The 19,098-nt window shown below is 38.2% G+C and overlaps 1 long non-coding RNA gene across 4 annotated transcripts in view; it reads right to left on the bottom strand.

Moving 5' to 3' along the window:
• Nucleotides 1-19,098, bottom strand: part of LOC141501606 (uncharacterized) — a 99,391-nt gene that overhangs the window by 35,501 nt on the left and 44,792 nt on the right. For 2 of the 4 annotated variants that reach the window (XR_012472277.1, XR_012472275.1), the window contains exons 3-5: nt 12,448-12,545; nt 11,241-11,686; nt 8,251-8,348 (exon numbers count right to left, since the gene is read on the bottom strand). This is a non-coding gene — a long non-coding RNA (uncharacterized LOC141501606). The remainder of the gene's footprint in view (nt 1-8,250; nt 8,349-11,240; nt 11,687-12,447; nt 12,546-19,098) is intronic. The other 2 variants (XR_012472279.1, XR_012472278.1) reach the window with 2 other exon arrangements.

Genomic DNA, 19,098 nt, shown 5'->3' with positions numbered 1-19,098 from the left:
TTTTCTTTCCCTCTAACAACCGCCAGTAGTTTATTCCCAGATAACCAAATTTATCATTTCCTTTGCTTGGCTTAAACTTTCTTTATTCAAAGAAAAAGACTTCTCCAATGAAAGTCATTTGTGGTCTATGGGAAGCAATTCAGAGAGATAATCTACCCATTCTCCTCTTCTGGGACAAAGAATTTAGAGCAGGATGAGAATACCTTTCCAATCTATACCTCTCTTTATGACCAAGTTGAAACAGCAATAGGCCAGTTAAACCCAGAAAGATTCCTAAGTGATAGAGCTGGGATACCAGTGTGGAGACTTATTACATCCAAATCCAGAGCTTCTTTCACTCAACCACAGTAAATCTCCACACTGATATAGCCTACCCCCTTTGGGGAAAGTAGATAGAGGAAGGTAGGAAGTAGAATTTAGGACATATTCCTTCTGCATCTGAAGTGAAGAACATAGACACTGTTGCCTTGCTCTCCAAAGTGAAAAGAGGTCATGAAAAAACTTAGGCTGGTAAAATCTAACATCCATCTCTCTCTTTCTCTCAATCTAAAAAAGTTCTATCATCTTTCTATTGATCTAATTTGGTTAGATTCATATTACATACACATATATAAATAATCTTCATTTTTGTGCTTTAATAAAATATAGCAAGATAACTAACTAGTCTTAATGTTATCTATTACATTGATTTTGAGTCAGACAATATTCGTTAATGTTTGCTAGAGTGTTCAGGGAAGACTAACCTCTCTGGTGTGAGAACTTGCTGAGCCCTTTTCAGAGCTGCTTATTTACCTATGGTGTCCACTTGTCACTCAGTTGTCACCTCTAGTTCCAAGAAGGTGTAGTGGCTATACCCTGGTAAAACTGCTATTACAGTAGATGGACTGAAACAAGTTGAGGATAACTGATAGACTTCAAACCTGTCAGTGAGTCAGGGTGATGTCTAACTCAACTCCTGTTGGAATGGATGGATGGGAACAATTCGTTCCAATGGCCATGAAGGTGACTAAAGCAGGTGCTTTGGGGTGCTTAGAGTTGGATCAGATATCAAAGACTCCAAGGTCATCTGCTGCATTCTATACTATCACCAGTCATTCTGCCACTGGACTTTTGTCTTGCCACCGGACTTCGATGATTCCATAAGAGTGAAGCTGATGACTTTATACAACTCTGCCTCACTTAAATTCAATTCATGAACAAACTCAAGACAACATACTGGGATGTCTCTGATCCTGTTCAAAAATGAAGGATGAGTAACATGAAAATACCTACTATATGCCTTACACTCTGTTAAGTGTTGGGGATACAAACATTAGGGATAAATTGGAAATATTAACAGAGAGAAGGCATTAGAGTTAAAGAGGATTAAGAAAGGCTCCTAAAAGAGGGAGGATATTAGTTGGAATCTGAAGGAAGTCAGGGAAGCTAGTTGTAGAAATGAGAAAGAAGAGCATTCCAAGCATGAGAGCCAGGCAATAAAGAATCTGGGAGCTTGGAGATGGAGAGTTTTATTAAAAAAAAAAAAAGCAAGGACACCAATATAACTGGATTGCAGAGTACATGGAGGGAGGTATAAGGCATAAGAAGATCGGGAAGATGTGTGTGTGGGGTGCAGGTTATGAAGGGCTTTAAATAACAAACAGAAGACTTAATATTTGATTCTGGTGGTGACAGGAAACTACTGGAGATTACTGAGTGCCTGTATATATCTGTGGATGACATAGACCTACACTTTATGAAGATCATTTTGACAGCTGAATAGAGAATAGATTGGAGTGGGGAGAGAATGATGACAGAGAGACCTGCCAGCCAGCTATTGTGATAGTCTAGGCAGGAGGCAATGAGGGCCTGTGGGAAGGTGGTGGTAGTGTCAGAGGAAATAGTATGAAGGAATAGTATGAAGGTAAAATCAACTGGTTTTGACAACAGATAGGATTTGGGGATGTGAGAGTGAAGGATTGAAGATCTCTTGGGGTTGGGAGACTGGGGGACCAGGGAGATGACTATACCCTTGACAGTATGGATATAACTCAGAGCTATTGTAAGTTCCAGACCACAGCAATAAAGCAAATATTTCAATAAAGCAAAGCACATGGAATTTTTGGTTGCCCAGTGGTTTATAAGTTATGTTTATACTATATTATATTCTATTAACCTTCCTGTCATTATGGCTAAAAAAATTATACATATCTTAATTAAAAATAATTTATTGCCAAAAAATGATAACCATCATTTGAGCCTTCAGCAAATTGTAATCTTTTTGCTCATGGAGGGTCTTACATGGGATGTTGATGGCTACTGACTAATCATGGTAATGGTTGCTGAAGGCTGGCAATTTCTTAAAATAAGACAGCAATGAAGTTTGCAGCATCCATTAACTCTGCCTTTCACTTGAACATTTAGAAGCCATTGTGAAGTTATGAATTGGTCTAATTTCAATATTGCTATGTGCCAGGGAATAGGGAGGCCCATGGAGAGGGAGAGAGATAAGAATAGCTGGTTTTGGTAGGGCAATCAGAATGCACATTTATTGATTGTTCACCATCTTACATGAGCATGAATTATGACACCCCAAAACAATTACAATAGTAACATCAAAGACCACTGCTCATAGTTCACCATAACAGATGTAATAATAAAGAAAAACTTTGAAATATTATGAGATTTACCATAATATGACAGAGATAAAATGTGAGCACATGCTGTTGGAAAAATGGTGCTGATAGACTTGCTCAAATTGCATTCAATTTGTAAAAAAATATATCTGTGAAGTGCAAATAAAACCCATTTGCCTGTAATAGGAAGATTAGATGAAGTTAGCAAGAGTTTTTTTTTTTGGAGAAAGATGAATTCAATTTTGGATACCTTTAAGTTTGTTGTATATACAGGTCATCCATTTTGAGATATCTAATAGGCAGGGGCTGTCAGGTGGTGTGGTGGATAGAAGACCTGAGTTCAAATTTGGCCTCAGACACTTAATTACCTAGCTGTGTGACCTTGGGCAAGTCACTTAACCCTACTGCCTTGCAAAAAGAAAAAAAAAGATATCTAATAGGCAGTTGGAAATAAGAGATAAGAGGTCAAAGAAAGAGGATAAATAGATTTGAGAATCATTAGCATAGAGATAATGATTGAATCAATAGGAACTGATGAGATCACCAAGTGGAAAAAAACCTTTTGTAGAGAAAAAATGAGAACCTAGCAGCTACGTGGTACAGTGGATGGAGAGCAGGCTAGTTCTGGAATCAGGAAGACATGAGTTCACATGACCTATGTGACTGTGGACAAATCACAACCTATGTCTATCTTAGTTTCCTCAACTGTAAAATTGGAATATATTTTAGTAGCACCTACCTCAGAGGTAAGTTCTATAATATAATAATATTTGTGAAATGTTTAGGTGCTAAATAAATCTCTTCCATTCTTCCCTTCTTTCTTCCTTTTCTTTCCTTCCCAGTATAAAGCCAATTTGGGATACTCATGGCTACTGGATGAAAATCTAGCAGTAGATACCAAAAAGAAGCAGCTAGATTGGAAGGAGAGACTACCAACTTGAAAACCTGTAGAGGAGAGAGTGCTCAGCAGGTAACTAATGGTCGGTCCCATGGGCTGCAGAGGTCAAGAACAAGGAGAGTGGGGAAAAAGGCCATTGAATCTGGTAATTAAGAGATCATTAGTAAATTTGGAAAGAGCAGTTTCGGTTGGACAATGGTGTTGGAAGCCAATCTGTAGAGATTTAAGAGAGGAGAAGAAAGGATATGGGAAAATATGTTACATGCATAGGAGAGAAACTTCTCTTTTTTGGAAGGAAAGGGACCTGCTGTTGTGTTCAAAGATCATGGCCTAGTAGATGCTATATTCTATTCTGCTCTTCTCCCTGGTCACTTTCTTTGCCTATTTTTCTGGTTGAAATAGCTGCTGTAACATCAAAAATGCAACTTCAGAATAGCTATCAATGATTAAGAGGCATCTCCATGTGGAGTCTTCATAAACGAATCAGATAATCTGCTTCTGCTTCAGGATCAGCCTGGCAGGGCTGCCCTGGAGCAGAATGGGTCCCTGGCTTGCATTCATCCTGGGTGAGATCTAACAGATCTCACAGCTATGGGGTGCAGTGGATTTAGTACTAGCCCTAGAGTCTCCCACTTCTATGGGATTGTCGATTTTGCCAGCCTAGGGCTGTCAGTGTCAGCTTCCTCTGTTCTCAGGGGTAATGGAGAAAGGAAAGTCTATTTAATCTGCTGGTGGTCATGGTAACCTGGAGGGAGTGATGGTTTGCCTGGGGATGCCAACTCTCTGATTTGCAGTTTTTCTCTCTGTGGCTGGATTTTGCTGATACCTTCCCTGCTTCCATCTGGCTGCCAGATGGAAGAGCTTAAGAACTTGAGAAGGCAGCTTCCAACAAAGCAAGTAAATGTACATCTTGTCAACCTTTAAGTTCAGCTTAGAAATGCCCAAGCCATTCTCTAGATGTTCCTTCTTATTTAAATGGATTGGTCCTATTTCTCATCCAATAGGGTAAGATTCTTGTGCCTTCCAGTATGACTGTAATTTGGAAAAATTGAATTACTATATTAATGAGAATGATGCTGGGGGAAATCAAGAAGGTGGCAAGATGTGTATGATTTAACTGCAGTATATTGGAGCAATCTTTACATACATTGCCCCCTTCCCCTTTTGTTTTTCCAGCCAACTGAATGAATGCAATGGAATTGCAGTCTAGAGGGTCAGTGGGAATGGAAGAGGAATAATAAAAAACAATATTTCTCAAATCATTTTGTATAGCTTGTTGCCATTTTTAATTCCACTGAAGGGACCCACAACCAGTTAGGTCCAGCAATGGGAATGGAAAAGAGATTGACTTGAAGACGAGGCATACTTTTCTTTTTGTGTCCAATGTTTTGCAGTTTTCAAATACATTTTCTTGCCTCATCTTAGTTAATCAATCAAAATTTATTTTTGATTGCACTAGAGACTGTGATACAAATATAAAGAGGGAAACAACTCCTGCTTTATATTCTAATGGAAAAAAATACACATTTGGGAAAAGGAATAAGCATTTATGTAGTGTCTCCTATGTATTAGGAACTGTGATAAGTATTTTGTTTTTAGAACATATTATCTCAAGTATATTCTAAATAAATATAAAGAGAAAACATTTAAATATGTAGTAGTGAAATGAGAGAGGAGGTTTCTATTAGATGGTGGTTCCTTAATTGTGTCTTGAGGGAAGAGAGGGATTCTCTGAGGTAGAGGGAAGGAGGGAGTATATTCCAGGCAGAGTGATGACCAGTGAAAAAGAAGGGAAAGTGTTATTATTTGCATTTTATAAGTGAGAAAATTCTGATAAGAGTTGTGACTCTGGTAAAGGGTTACAACAATGGAGTGACCAAAAAGGAACTTGAGTCTAAAACATTTCCATCTCCGATGCTTTCCTTTACAGCATACTTACTGTAGGCTATGCATAGAATGGACACCATTAGCTCTCAATGTGCTAATAATGCTTTTTCAAGGGGTACGACGTTTTGTAGGATGGAAAACAGTTAAGGAATCTGGAAGTGAATTTCCTATCCACTTTAATGCCAAAACACATTCTTTGACATTGACTAAAGACCCCAGTCCTAACCTGACTCATGAGAGTGGCATATTTTTTAGACTCAGTCTCCTCCATCACCCCCTCCCCACTCTATTTTCTCCATAAATAAGAGTCTAAGATATGATGAAATCCTACATTAGGTATATCTAATAAAAATCTATTTCAGTTCTGTATTGTGTCCAGCACATTCTTCTTTCTCTGAGGGGGGCATGGAGGGATACATTGTGGGAGGACAGGATTGACCTCCTTGGAGGCAGTTCCAAAGGTTAGGGATGTCTCCAAACCAAACACCCTTCATTGCCTTAAAGCCCATAATAGAGCCATCATTGATGAATAGAACTTAAGCCTTTTCTGTAGCTATTTATATTTTTAGTCTGTACCACCTCCTGGGGTAATGACTTCTTTAAGATTCCTCCCCTGCTGTACAAAGCAGAACTGACTTGTTATGTCTCCTTTATATAAAATTCCTTTTTAAATTTCAAAGCTCTCTGGGTCCCCTACCCCAATCAACCTACTGTGCCCTGTACCTCTGATATACATTTGTTAGTTTTGTAACAGCAAAGTAATCCTTTGTGATTATTTTGTCTGTTACCAAAGGATTTTGAGTTTGATTTCTGTTTGTGACATGATCAGAGTCTCAGATTGAGTCTTTACACATTAAACAAAGTGAGGAATTGATATATTTATCTGGATTGGTCAAGCAAGAAATTCCATCACTTGAAATGTTCAAATAGCTGAAGTTTGAGTCTAGTTGATGTAAACATTTATCTTAGTTCTCTACTTCACTGTGCTGTGCAGACACTTAAGACTACAATAAGAGAAAGACTGCAATAAGAGAAAATACTGGATTTAAGAGTCAGAAGACCTGGGAGTTTTGACACCATTACTTGCTATGAGTCTAGGGCTAAAGTCACTGAGTCTTTCTTTACTCATCTATAAAATGGGGATAGCAATTTTTTCACAACTTATAATACTGCAAGGATCAAATGAAACAATGGAAATGGATTTATAGTACTTTACAACTGTAAAGTACCATAAAAAGGCAAGCTATTATATTAAGTACAATTTAGCTTTCTCTTCCAAATAATGATCTGGGCTAGATATATGAAGAAACAGACAACCACAGTTAACAAGATGCCACAGAAAAACTAATCAGATAAGGGGGGTTTGAAAAATAAATAAAATGAACAAATATTTGTTTGTGTTTCTTTAAAAAAAAAATCTGCTTTGCTCATGGGACTATGATCAACCCCCTCAAGGAATTTACAATCTTACCAAGGACAAAGGGTAAAAGTATATGAAAAATTAAATAATAATGAGTACAGACATGATAGCAGGAGAGATGATGCTATTAGTTAACAAATGAATAAAATGGAAAATAATGCTAAGAGTTCAGAGGGGGAAGAGAGATGCATGCTAGAATGGGCTGGGAAGGTTTAAAGAGGATGTAAGAGCAGGACAAGACCTTTACTATTCAGACAGGACAAGGGAAGCAGCACAACACAAAGCATTTCTTGCTGTGTTATTGGGATCACTTACTAACTGGTTTCCTCATTGTCTTCTTCATTTCTTCTCACTCTGTTTCTTTTTACTTCCATAATCAACTTCTGTTACAGAGAGAAACTCATCTCTCTTCTATCCTACTCCAAAGGATGTAGAGTAACCAGTAGAAAACCCTATCTGTAGGAGGCACTTTTGAGGGTGAACATTCACTCAGACCTACAGCTAATAAGTTCCACTGGAAGGAACCAGTTGATTCTTTTACTGGACCAATTAGAGGACACATTATTTCAAGCTGGCATAGTAAAATAAGTGACAAGCAAGATTTCCTCATACATAAGTATATTTTCTTCCATCATTTATTATACCACAATTCGGGGAGAGGATTCATAAGAGAAATGTGCAGCCAGAGAGCACACACACATAGGGAACATGTTTGTCCAGGGAACTCACATGGAAGGACATAGATAGTTAGGGACTATGCCTTGAGATATTCACAGGGAGTGAAAATGTGTAAACTATGAATGTGTGGAAGTGGAACAGACTGGAGGGTGAGCCAAGAAGTGGAGAGTGGAGAGCTGTGGGTCATGAGATGGGACTCCCGGAATGAAACAATCATTGAATTAGCCTCAACACAAGCATCCTCAACTTTGGTGAACAACTTGAGAATAAGCATTAGTGTCTTGGGAAGTGGTGTTTTATGGAAGATAGAGAATTGACCTCCCTGGAGGCAGTGTGCACAAGAGTGGGTTTCTGTGAGCACTTTCTACTTTTTTTTTTTTTTTTTTTTAGATTTTTACAAGGCAAATGGAGTTAAGTGGCTTGTCCAAGGCCACACAATTAGGTAATTATTAAGTGTCTGAGGCCTATTTGAATCCAGGTACTCCTGACTCCAAGGCCGGTGCTTTATCCACGGCGCCACCTAGCAGCCCCTACTTTCTACTTCAAACTCTGCCAAAACTTTGTCTTATGACTTGGATCAAGCTGTCTTATCTACCATGGACCTTCATTTTCTTATTGAAAGGATTCATCGTAAAGAAGGAAAATCCCTAGTATTGGAGTCAGCGGACCTGGGTTTTAATGTCAGTTCTGCAATTTCCTGCTGGTATGCCCTTAGACAAGCTGCCTTCTCTTGACCTTAGTGTTTTTTTTACCTTTTCTTCTGTCAAATGCAAGTGTTGGGCTAGATGAACTCTAATGTTCTTTCCTTGAAGAAGTCATTTAATTTCCAAGACTTTTGATTTATTTTCATCTGTAAAATGAGAGAGACCTGGATGAAGCTATAATTTTGGGTGATTAAACATTTGTCTCATTTTTATCTTCACAACAGTCCTATGAAATTAATACTTTAGGTCTTATCTTCACTTTACAATTGAGGAAAGTGAGACTCAAAGAGATAAGAATCATAATTATATTAAGTACTTGCTATGCATTCTGTTCACCTCAGTTTTCTCATCTGTAAAATGACCTGCAGAAGGACATGGTAAACCTCTCCAATTTCTTTGCCAAGAAAACCTCAAATAGGGTCACAGAATTTTGGACACAACTGAACAACAACAAAAATATGCCCAGTTAATGAGTTAAGGCCTGGGAATACAAAGAAAGGCAAAAAAAAAAAAAACAAAAACCCAAAACAACAGTCCCAGACTTAGAGGAACTTAATTCATGCATAGAAGGGAAAACAATAAACAAATAATTACGTCCATGCAAATTATGTAGAGAATAGAGAGGAAAGTAATCTCAGAGGGAAAGGCTTTTAGCATCTGAGAGGACTTGGAAAGATTTCCTGCAGAAGGTGGGATTTGAGCTGATGCTAAAACAAAGTCAGGATCTTTAAATGGTGGAGGTGAGGAGATAAAACACCCCAGGCAGAGGGCCAGCAGGTGCAGATCATGGAGATAAGAGAGTTGTGTTTGAGGAACAAGTACAATGATGCAGCTAAATCATCTAGTGTGGTAGGGAGTTAAGTGAAAGAAGACTAGAAAGGTAGGATGGGGCAGATTTAGAAGAATTTTGAATGCCAGACAAAGGGGTTTATAGTTGATACTAGAAGTAATAGGGAGCCACTGGAGTTTTTTGGTGGGGGAAGAGGGCAGTCTATGTTTTGGAAAAAATCATCTTGGCAGCTGAGAGGAGGATGAATAGCTGCGAGGAGAGATTTGAAGCAGAATTTGCAATAAGAAGGCTTTTGTAAAAAAAAAAAATCTAGATAAGGTAGTGAGAGCCAGAGTGGGTAGTGGATCTATGAATAGAGAAGGTAGGAATGACAAGATTGGCAATGTAAGTCATTTGTTCACTTGAGAGTCGCACATTAAAACATGAAAAACTAGGATTCGAATCCAGGTCTTTCTTGACTCCAAGTCTAGTACTATAGTCATCATATTCTATTTTAAATAGAGGACCTCCCTGGCTCTAGAAAACTGGACATTATCTAAGATAATAGCTAATATAGAGGGTCATATAAATTCAGACAGTATTATCTGGTTAAATTATGTATACATTATAGTAAATTAAATTATAATATATAAATTATATATTCATCATATTAATAAAATAGACCTTATTTTATCACCAGTGCCTAGCAGTAAGTACAAAGTAATGCTCAACTAATTCTTAGCAAACCAGTCTCTTGCTGGAATACTTCCCCAGGAGCTCTGAGTATTTACAAGGTAGAGACTTAGGGGTGGTAGGGAGCTGATCAGGATGACAAGGGGTAAGGAAAAAAACAATTGGCACAGCTCAGTTTATGCATGATATGTCATGCAGTAATTTCTTAACTGAGTGGCTTACAAGTTGATACCTTCAGATCTTGGTGATAGGCAAAATTTAAAGAACATTGCTGAAACTTCCAGTTTCTCTCTCTGTCCCAAGATACAGGGATAGAGCTGAGAAAGGTAGTAGGAGTAGACTTTCTTTTGAAGAATTTGTCTGTTTGGCTCCTAGATCTAGATCCCTTAACTCCTTTTTTCCTCACTAATCACCAAGGGCTCACTTAAAAATCTCAAAGTGAACTGGAAGGATTATAGGATCTTAGAATCTGGAACTGGAAGGAATCTTAGGAATATGCTAGTTTAACCACCTCATTTTATGATTGAGAAAGCAGAGGCCCTAGAGAAGGGAAGTACTCAAGGTCACTCAGCAGGTCAGTGGCAGGACCAAAACCTGATGTTCTAACTTCCTGACCACTATACCTTACTTAAACTCTTATCAGTACTTAGGGCAAGGAATTCCCCTAAGGCTCAGGCAAATTTAATCAAAACAGGATCTGGACTTTCACAATGTAGGAAACACCTTCCATAGGTTCTGGTTTCCTTTCTATAATCTAGAAATATCTGAGCTCCTAACCCAGGACACAGACTTCCAGTTTCAGTTAACCCCTGAACAATAGCAATTCTGCTACCTGCTAGGTACATCAGTTACAACAACTTTATTTTCCTTCTTTTTTTCTGGAAACCAGTCACTGAATCTCTGCATCTTTCTCTAGGGTTTATTCATAAGGGGAAAATAATCACACTGGAAGTACACTTGTTCAAAGTAGACCAGAGGGCTCTTTTGTTTACTAAGCTATCTTGACCTAACTCAGGATTCTTGGAGAGACTCCTTAACCCCATTATGATTCTCCACTTTCCTAAAGCTACATCCAATTATCCAATTTTTGCTATGGTTCCATTCAACAATTTCTCCTAGTTCTTAGAACACTGTCCTCATTCCTTCTCTCCCAACTCCCTCAACCTTCACTATAGTATTTGGAATTGCCTGGTCTGGTTGAGTGTTCTAGATGGAAACTTTGCATCCATTTTACATTTGAGACCAAACTGCCATTTTACAATTTGGAACTCAAACTTTGGCCAATTAGGAAGGTCCTTTGTGACTGGATGGCTTTTGATGTTCATATTTCTACACAATTCTAGTTGATTCAACTATTCAATTCAATATTTATTAAGTGACTACTAGGGTAAAGCACTTGTAACTACTCTCCTCCTAGAATCAAGAGATCATTATTCAAGGTAATATAAACAGGTACAGTTATACAATTTTCTCATTATTTTAAATACTAACCTCAAAGTTATAACCTATCATTTGTAGAAGATTGATTAGATATGGCCATAGGAAAACAAAATAGAAGTAGATAAAGTTGAATCACCTTCAATCTCTGAGTCCAATCCAAGTTCCCATTCTCTTCTTCATGCTCCTCCCTTACTGAGCCTCTAGCTTGTCTTTAGAGTTGGGTGGTAGGTAGACATCAAAGGTGAATGAAGATTCTGCAACCCCTCATACCAGAGGTACTAGTCCTTTCTCAATATCATACATACCAAGAAGCTGTGGCATATACAACAGCCTTATCCCAGTAAAATGATCTTGGCAGAAGGGTTAAATCAGATTGATGGTAGTGGACAGGTCTCAAACTGATTGGTGAATTGGGGGATGTTTATCTCAAGCATGTGAAGACTTCCTCTGGCAAAAAAGGGTGGATCAGAACAATTTTTTCCAATGTCTATGAAGGCAGTTGAAGCAGGTATGATGGTTTGCTTAGAGCAAGTGAATCTCAAGGTCATCGCCAATCATCTTGACTTTTGTCTTGCCACTGGACTTTGGAAAAGAGAATGAGGCTAACAACTTTGTGCAACTCTTCCTCACTAAAACCCCAATTCATGAGCAACTTAAGACATCATCTGTGAAGTCATTTGTTGTCTTTAAAATGAAGGACAAGCAACATCTTAACTTGCTTTCCTTTCAGGACTCCCTACCTCCCCAAAGATAAAAATATTTAGGCCTTATTATACTAGGTTGTGTGACTCTCACACCTAGTTCTGTTTTCCCAACTAGGCTTTGAACCTTCTCTCATCAAAATTTTCTTATCCAGTGATTGCCAAAATGTTAAGTATTTACTTCACCCAACACACTTTCATTTTGTGATGAATGCAAAGTTCAAGAAATATAGTTTCTGAGTAATTAATTTTATTAATTATGACTAATGATAATTAATAAAAAAAGGGTCTTGCTTGTCTCTTGTAAACCAAAGACTCTTCATAGAATCCATTCAACACTTATAAGTGGGTTATTCTAAAGGTGGAAAGCAACTCCAATTGATTAACAAGCAATAAGAGAACAAATATTATAATGATAGATGGACTTATTCTAATGAGGATCTGAGAGCTGTGATTATGATCACTCAGTTTTGGACAGAGAGATTTGTTTATATCAGACTAACTTCCTTTCTATGATAATCAAGACAAAAGGGGGGAATTTACTTTCACTTAATGACCTGTCTGACTAAAACACAATGGACTGGAAGCTATCACTTCCCCTAGACTAGAATTTCTTTACCTTTTGTTCAGATCTAAGTTTACCTTGTTGAGTAAGGTTGAATAAGTTTCATTCAAGATTTCATCTCATTATCAGTCCTGGGCTTCAAAGGCTTTCCTAGGCAGCCCACAGGGGTTGAATTCTGAATGGGAAATTAGAAAAGGGGAAAAAAAACTTAGTCCTAATTCAATAATTGGTTATTAGCATGAAAGAAATAATCATTAATTTCATCTTTTAATAGGGATTTTCTAGAAATAATAGCATTGGTCTAAAGCAATGAGTTTCAGGTTGGTAGGGAAGGACTTTGAGCGTACCAATATGTAGGCCTTTGTCTCTTTGTCTGGATGCCCAGCTGGTCCAGATCCCATTTCCAGGCAAACAAATTCATTTTGGAAAAGTTGCATCTGGAGTCAGATGATGTGTGTTTGACTCTTGGTTCTGCAACATATTGTTATTTAATCACTGACAAGTAACTCTCTGGGTCTAGGTTTGGACTACATAATTTCTCAGGTTCTGTCCAGCTAAGATTTCTATGATTTCAGGAGTAGTACATGACAAAGAAAATCATTAAACATCCATAAGTCAAATAAATGGAAAAATGAATGAATGAACGAATGAAATCAAGGGTTCATGGGCAAAGTGGGAGATCAAAAGCAATTCAATCATTCTGTATTTATTCAACAAATATGAGCACTTACATTGGAATAGTAATTGCTTTGGTATATTAGGTCATTTGCTCTTAAAATCCAGTCAATTCAGCATTTCCAATTTTTTTTAACCTGTGAATTTCCATACTGTGAATTTCTCCTAATTCTACCTTTTAGGACTAAACAGAACAGGTCTAATTACCCTCTTCAAATACTTGAAGATAGCTATCATGTCAAGTTGTCATAAAAACAGTGAATGAGGAATGTGAAAAGCGAGAAAGAATGAGAGGGGAATGTAAGAAAACAAATCCCTTCTTTACTGTGGTAAGAAATCACTTTTTACATAATATAAGTAATATGTCTTTCTTTTGTAAACCGCCACAGTTTTGATTCTGGAAAAGTTAATTCCTTGAGACTGGAGGGACACCTGAATTAATCATGAGAGAAAAGGTGGGAAAGTGGATAAAACTAGTAAAGGTAGCTTGCTTGTTGAGCTCTGGATCTGGTCATCATTCTGATTAGCAGATGAACTGAGAGTTAGTTTCTGGTGCCCTTCAGGCAGAAAACAGTTCCTTAATGGGGGAACTAAGGGAATCTAAGGTCAAACAATGGTCCAAGATTTGGTACAAGAAGACCTAATAATTTTATGTAGGCTACTGGAAGGATTCAGTTTAATTTAGACTATCTCCCCAGATGGCAGTTCTGGCCTTCAGCTCACTTGGCTATTAGAGATATTAGATCCTGAAACTAGTCTTATATAATAGAAAAAGAAACAGAGCTTCACCAGAGGGGCAGAAGCCAGGCAAAGAACAATGGGTTTAGAGTTAGGGCTAGAAAACTTAATAGCTATGTGACCACCAACAATTTGCCTTAATTCTCTGAATCTGTTTCCTCATCTGTAAAATTGGAATTTATGCAACTGACTTCACAGGATTATTGTGGCAAAAATAAATCACAAACCTAAAAGCATTATGTATATAGTGTGAGAATTATTATTATCCACCTAGTGCATATGCTTTCAGGGACTCAGAGCTATAGCATCATTGAAGAAGAATCAAGGAAACCACTAGAAGTTTAGTGAAGGATGGTTAGAAGTACAGAAGAGAAATCATTAGGGACTCCATAGAAAACTGTCACAAGGACCAGAGATCAGGATGGGACTCAAGAGGTCAAAATTCTCATAGGAAAGTAGAGAATATTCTACAGCTGGGGTGGGGGGTATGTCTTGAAATCCCACATTGTGACATAAAACTGGAAAACAGATTCTGTCATGGTCAGAGAATCCACTACATCCAGGATTGGGATCAGGTTAGACATTCTAGTCAAGAAACTTTCATAGTTCAATTAAATATCTGACCCAGGTAGTTGGAGCAAAAAAAAAAAAATGAAAATGATAACAATGATGATGGTAAATACTGATCTTAACTATTATACCTTTCCACAATCTATGTTGGCTCAGGCACATTTTGGCTACATTTGAATTATCTTAGGATAAGACACTTGTAATGTGTTCAGAGTTTCTATTGCCCAAAGTCCAGCTTAGTGAAGTTCATGTACTTTCAACATCAGCTTTCAATATCAGAATAATGATTTAATTTTCAGCCAAGGAAACTTGCGAGGACCATCCATTAAGTGAGAATGGAGTTTCAGTCTGCATTGTTGAGGAAGTTATACTATGCTTATTTTTACACATACAGATATTTTCCTTTTGTCTTTGGTAATTAAAATTCTTGAAAAATCCCAAATCTGTAGGCATGGGGCACATTCCTGTAATCCCTGCTATTAAGGAGGCTGAGAATGGTGGATCTTTTGCACTCAGGAGTTTTGAGTCACAACTGAATCAAAGTCAATTGGTATCTGTACTGAGTTAGGCATCGATATAGTGAGTGCTTTTTGGGGAGTGGGGTGGGTTAGGGATGGGGATGGGGATGGGGATGGGGATGGGAATGGGAGAGGTCTGGTGGGTGAAGGCTGTAGAAGGAGGTGTGAATTGGCTCATCATGGAAAGGATAAGTCAAAACTATCATGCCAATCAGTAGTGCTATCTGACCCATGAGTAGCCAGGATGAGATAGGGAGAGTCAATCTCAAACAAAGCAAAACAAAGGAAAATCAAACAAACAGTAAAAAGCCAAAACAAGAAAAGAAAATATTCAACTATGTCTCAATTCACTGAAAGGCAAAGGTGATTTGATCACAAATTTAATAGGTGGTGCAGTGGATAGACATCAAAACCATTTTCATAATAATATTAATATACTAACTTCTATTTGCCTCAGTTTCCTCATCTGTTAAATGAGGATAATGATAGCACCTACCTCCTAGAGTTTTTGTGAAGATCACAAAAGATAGTAATTATAAAGCATTTAGCACAGTGGGATGTGTTAGGTGCTTAATGTTTGGATTCAAAAATTCAACCTCACAAGTACAGGGTGGATTTTAGGTTTCTTCAGATTTCAGTGGAACTGAAACTCAGTGCATATTAGTAGTGTGATATGGTAGCCAAGAAAACTTCCTGCGTGAATAAAAACATAGTATCCCAAACTAGGAAGGGAGTAATCTCACTTTCCTCTCTGCCTTTGCCAGGCTATATTCAGAGTGTTCACTAGCCAAGGCCATATTGATAAACTGGAGATTATACAGAGGAGGATGATCAGGATGGTGAAAGACTTTGGCATCATGCTGTGTGAAGAATAGAGTGTTTAGAATGGAGAAGATAAGACTGGGGGTGAACATGATAAATAGCTAGGAGTCTTTGAAGGACTGTCATATGGAAGAGGAATTCATTTTGTTTGGCCCTAGAGCAGGTAGAAGCAGGAGCAATTGGCAGTGTTAGACTTGCTATAACTTAGACTTCCTAGAAATTAGAATTATCCACAAGTTAATTGGATTACACCTGGGGATCACAGCCTCACATTCCCTAGAGGTCTTTAAAACAAAGCCTCTACAATCCATTCATTGGGGGTGTGGAACTGGATATATTGAGAAATGAAACTCAGCCTAGGAAGAGCCATGGGAAAACTGAGGGATGGCTGCCATTGTAGAGTGCTTCTTACCTGGAACATTTCCTTAACAGGAAACAAAGAAGAAAAAGGAAAAGAGCAAAGAAGTGCCTAGAAAAAGGTCACCAACAGTGTTTTATCAAATGCTGCCCTGTGGTATCTGTGTCATAGCTTTCTCATCCCTTAAAGCAGCAATTCTCAAAGATTTTAGGCTCAAGATCCTTTTACACACTTAAAGATTATTGAAGAATCCAAACATGGGTTATATCTATCAGTATTTACCATATTAGAAATTGAAGTTGACATATTTAAAATTATTAAATCATTAAAAACAATGTACTAGTATTTATACAGTGCCTTAAAGTTTGAAAAGCACTTAAAAGTTGTTTTTCATCCTCATAGCAACAGTTGAAGAAAATGCAATAAATGTAAGTTAAGTAGTTTACCCAGGACCATGCAGCTAAGAAGTATCTAAGCTAGGATTTGAACTTGGATCTTCCTTTCTCCAAGACCACTGCTCTATCCATTGGGCCACCTAGCTGTGAATAAATCCAATACATATTAATATAAATAAATGAAAAAAATATAGTTTTCAAAACAAAAAAATTCATTATCTTTAACACTTAGAAGAGTGATGTTTTACACATTTTTGCAAATCTTTTTAATGCCCTGTAATAGAACACAGCTGGTTTCTCATATCTGCTTTGCATTCAGTGTAGTGCTTTATATTGTTTTAATTGAAGTAAATGAAGATCTGGTCTCACCTAATATAAGGTTTGGAAAAGGAATATTTTGATTGTTAAATTGCATTTTAGTATTATTATGAAGATAGTTTTGCTATCACAGGTTCCCCCTGAAAGGATCAAAGTTATCCACTGGAGTCCACAGTGACACCGAGAACTGCTGCCCTCAAGAAACCACTACAGAGACAAAGGCAGAAGAGTAAAATTTCAGTCATAATTGGAGAAAAACCCACCCTAATCAAGCAAGGTGTGAGGCGGCTCAGGAGTGGGTTTGTTAGCAGCAGCCTGTGAGAAAGGAAGTGGGCCTGAGAACAGCACTTCTCACAGCAGTTGTTTATAATTAGCACCTGCACCTGGGAGACTGGGCAGCTTCCTGTCCTTGAGGTTTAAAAGTTTCAACCTCATGAGCAAAAACAAGCTGGGAGGGAGGGAGTCTGGAACAGAGGCGTGCAAGGACAGCCCTCAGGAACCCTGGCAACCCCAGGCTTGAGCCGTGGGCCTCCCAGGTCCATGTTTGTGCTCCTTAGCTCTGACAGCAGCACCCCACAGCCTGCCTCTCCCCAGCAGACTGGTATTTGCCTCTGGGGGTGGTGGGGAGGGAAAGACAAAGACCGGAATGAGTGGTTTCAGAATTCCTTGATTATCGCCTATCTGTCTGGGGGAAACTTCTTTCATCAGTTCAGCTATGCTGGCATCCTGGGCTGGTCCAACTTGTGGGGGTGGTGCTAACTTGGCAGAGGATGATGAGGGCTGGCCTTGGCAGCATTGGGAGGGTAATATTTTCCCAAGAATGAGCTCTCCTTGAAGAGTGTTCTCCCCCAGGCAAGTCCATTTTCAGCCCCACTTAGATGGCTGGGTTCCTTGCTGCCTAATTAATACCAGGTCCCTTCTGCCATCCTGATTTTACTAGAGTGGAAGGAAGGAGAGGAAAAGATGAGTTCCAGGAATTTCTGGGCCAATCTTAGTTCTTTTGATATTTGGTCTACATAGCAATGAAATAGATTTACTTTGCTGCATTGTTATCAATCAATCAAAATAAGTACTGATTGAATTTCTCTCAGCAAAGCCCCATGCTAGCTAAGTATTATGGAGTATGTGAATAAGGACAACTGTTAAGGAGCTTGCACTAGAGAAAGGAGACAAATGCTATGCAGTCATATCTAATTAGAATACAGAATCCTTTGATTTTAAAATAGAGTGGTAGAATAAGTAGAATGTTGAACTGTCAGGAAGACCTGGGTTTGAAGGCTACCACTGATGCTTACTAACGCATAACTGGTAACTCAGAAAACCTCTCTGAGCCTCAGTTTCCTTCTCTGAAAAATGAGGATAATGATAACTGTTAGTACCTATCTCAGGGCTTTTGTGAAGGTCAAATGAGATGAACCATCTCTTAAACTCATTAATTCATCTCTTAAATTTTGTGAGAGCTGAACTTTGTCAACTTTTGAAATGTTATGTAAATGCCGATTATTAATATTCCTATCATTAAAAAATGTCTAAAAGAGCAAATTGCTTTATGTGTACATCATCAGCTGATAGTAATTTGTAGTCTGGTAAGGAGGAGAGAAAAACTTGCAGGAGAGAGGTGGCCCTTTGGGTCAAGGAAGATCAAAGAATAAGAAGTAGGAGATCAAGTTACTGAGGAGGTGGGAGGACTTAATTCCAGCATAGAAGGGTGGATAGGATTTGGTAAGGCCTGGAGGCACAAGTATAGGACTTTTTAAAGGTTGTTTTTTAGAGTCAGTGAGCAGATTTATTTGACTCCAGTAAGCTATGCAGCATGGAAATGAGGTTGGAAAGGTGGGCTGGGGTCAGATTGGGCAGGTTCATTAGTTTTGCCTTAGCGAGAATAAATTGATTTTTTTCCCCCCTCATCTTGCTGCCTGAGGGTCTGTGAAAAACTTTTTGGCCTACTGTCAAAGGGAGTAGAATTGATAACTCATGATCAAGGAAAGAGCAGCAATATGGGGCACTGTTATGCCCTTGTTATGTATGAGCAATAGACAGAACATTATTTGGCACTGGACTCTTAAATTTCCCTGTTTCAAGATCTTATGCAAGAGTGAAAGAATACTCCACATTGACTTCAGAAGTTCTGAGTTCAGATGGAATATTGACTGAGCTTTCATTTGAAAGTTTGTCCTTTATGTATCTAATCAGACATATATCTGGGCTGTATACTATTGATTAATATGTTGAAGTCAATATTTACCGCCCCCCATCCTCATATTAACTGTTTTTCTTATTATTTGGAACCCATCCAAATCTGATCAGTACTATACCCCAGTCTACTGAGGGCTC

The sequence above is a fragment of the Macrotis lagotis genome, chromosome X (genome assembly GCF_037893015.1).
Source record: "Macrotis lagotis isolate mMagLag1 chromosome X, bilby.v1.9.chrom.fasta, whole genome shotgun sequence".
NCBI lineage: Eukaryota > Metazoa > Chordata > Mammalia > Peramelemorphia > Peramelidae > Macrotis > Macrotis lagotis.
This window is presented reverse-complemented; position numbering and strand designations above follow the sequence as displayed.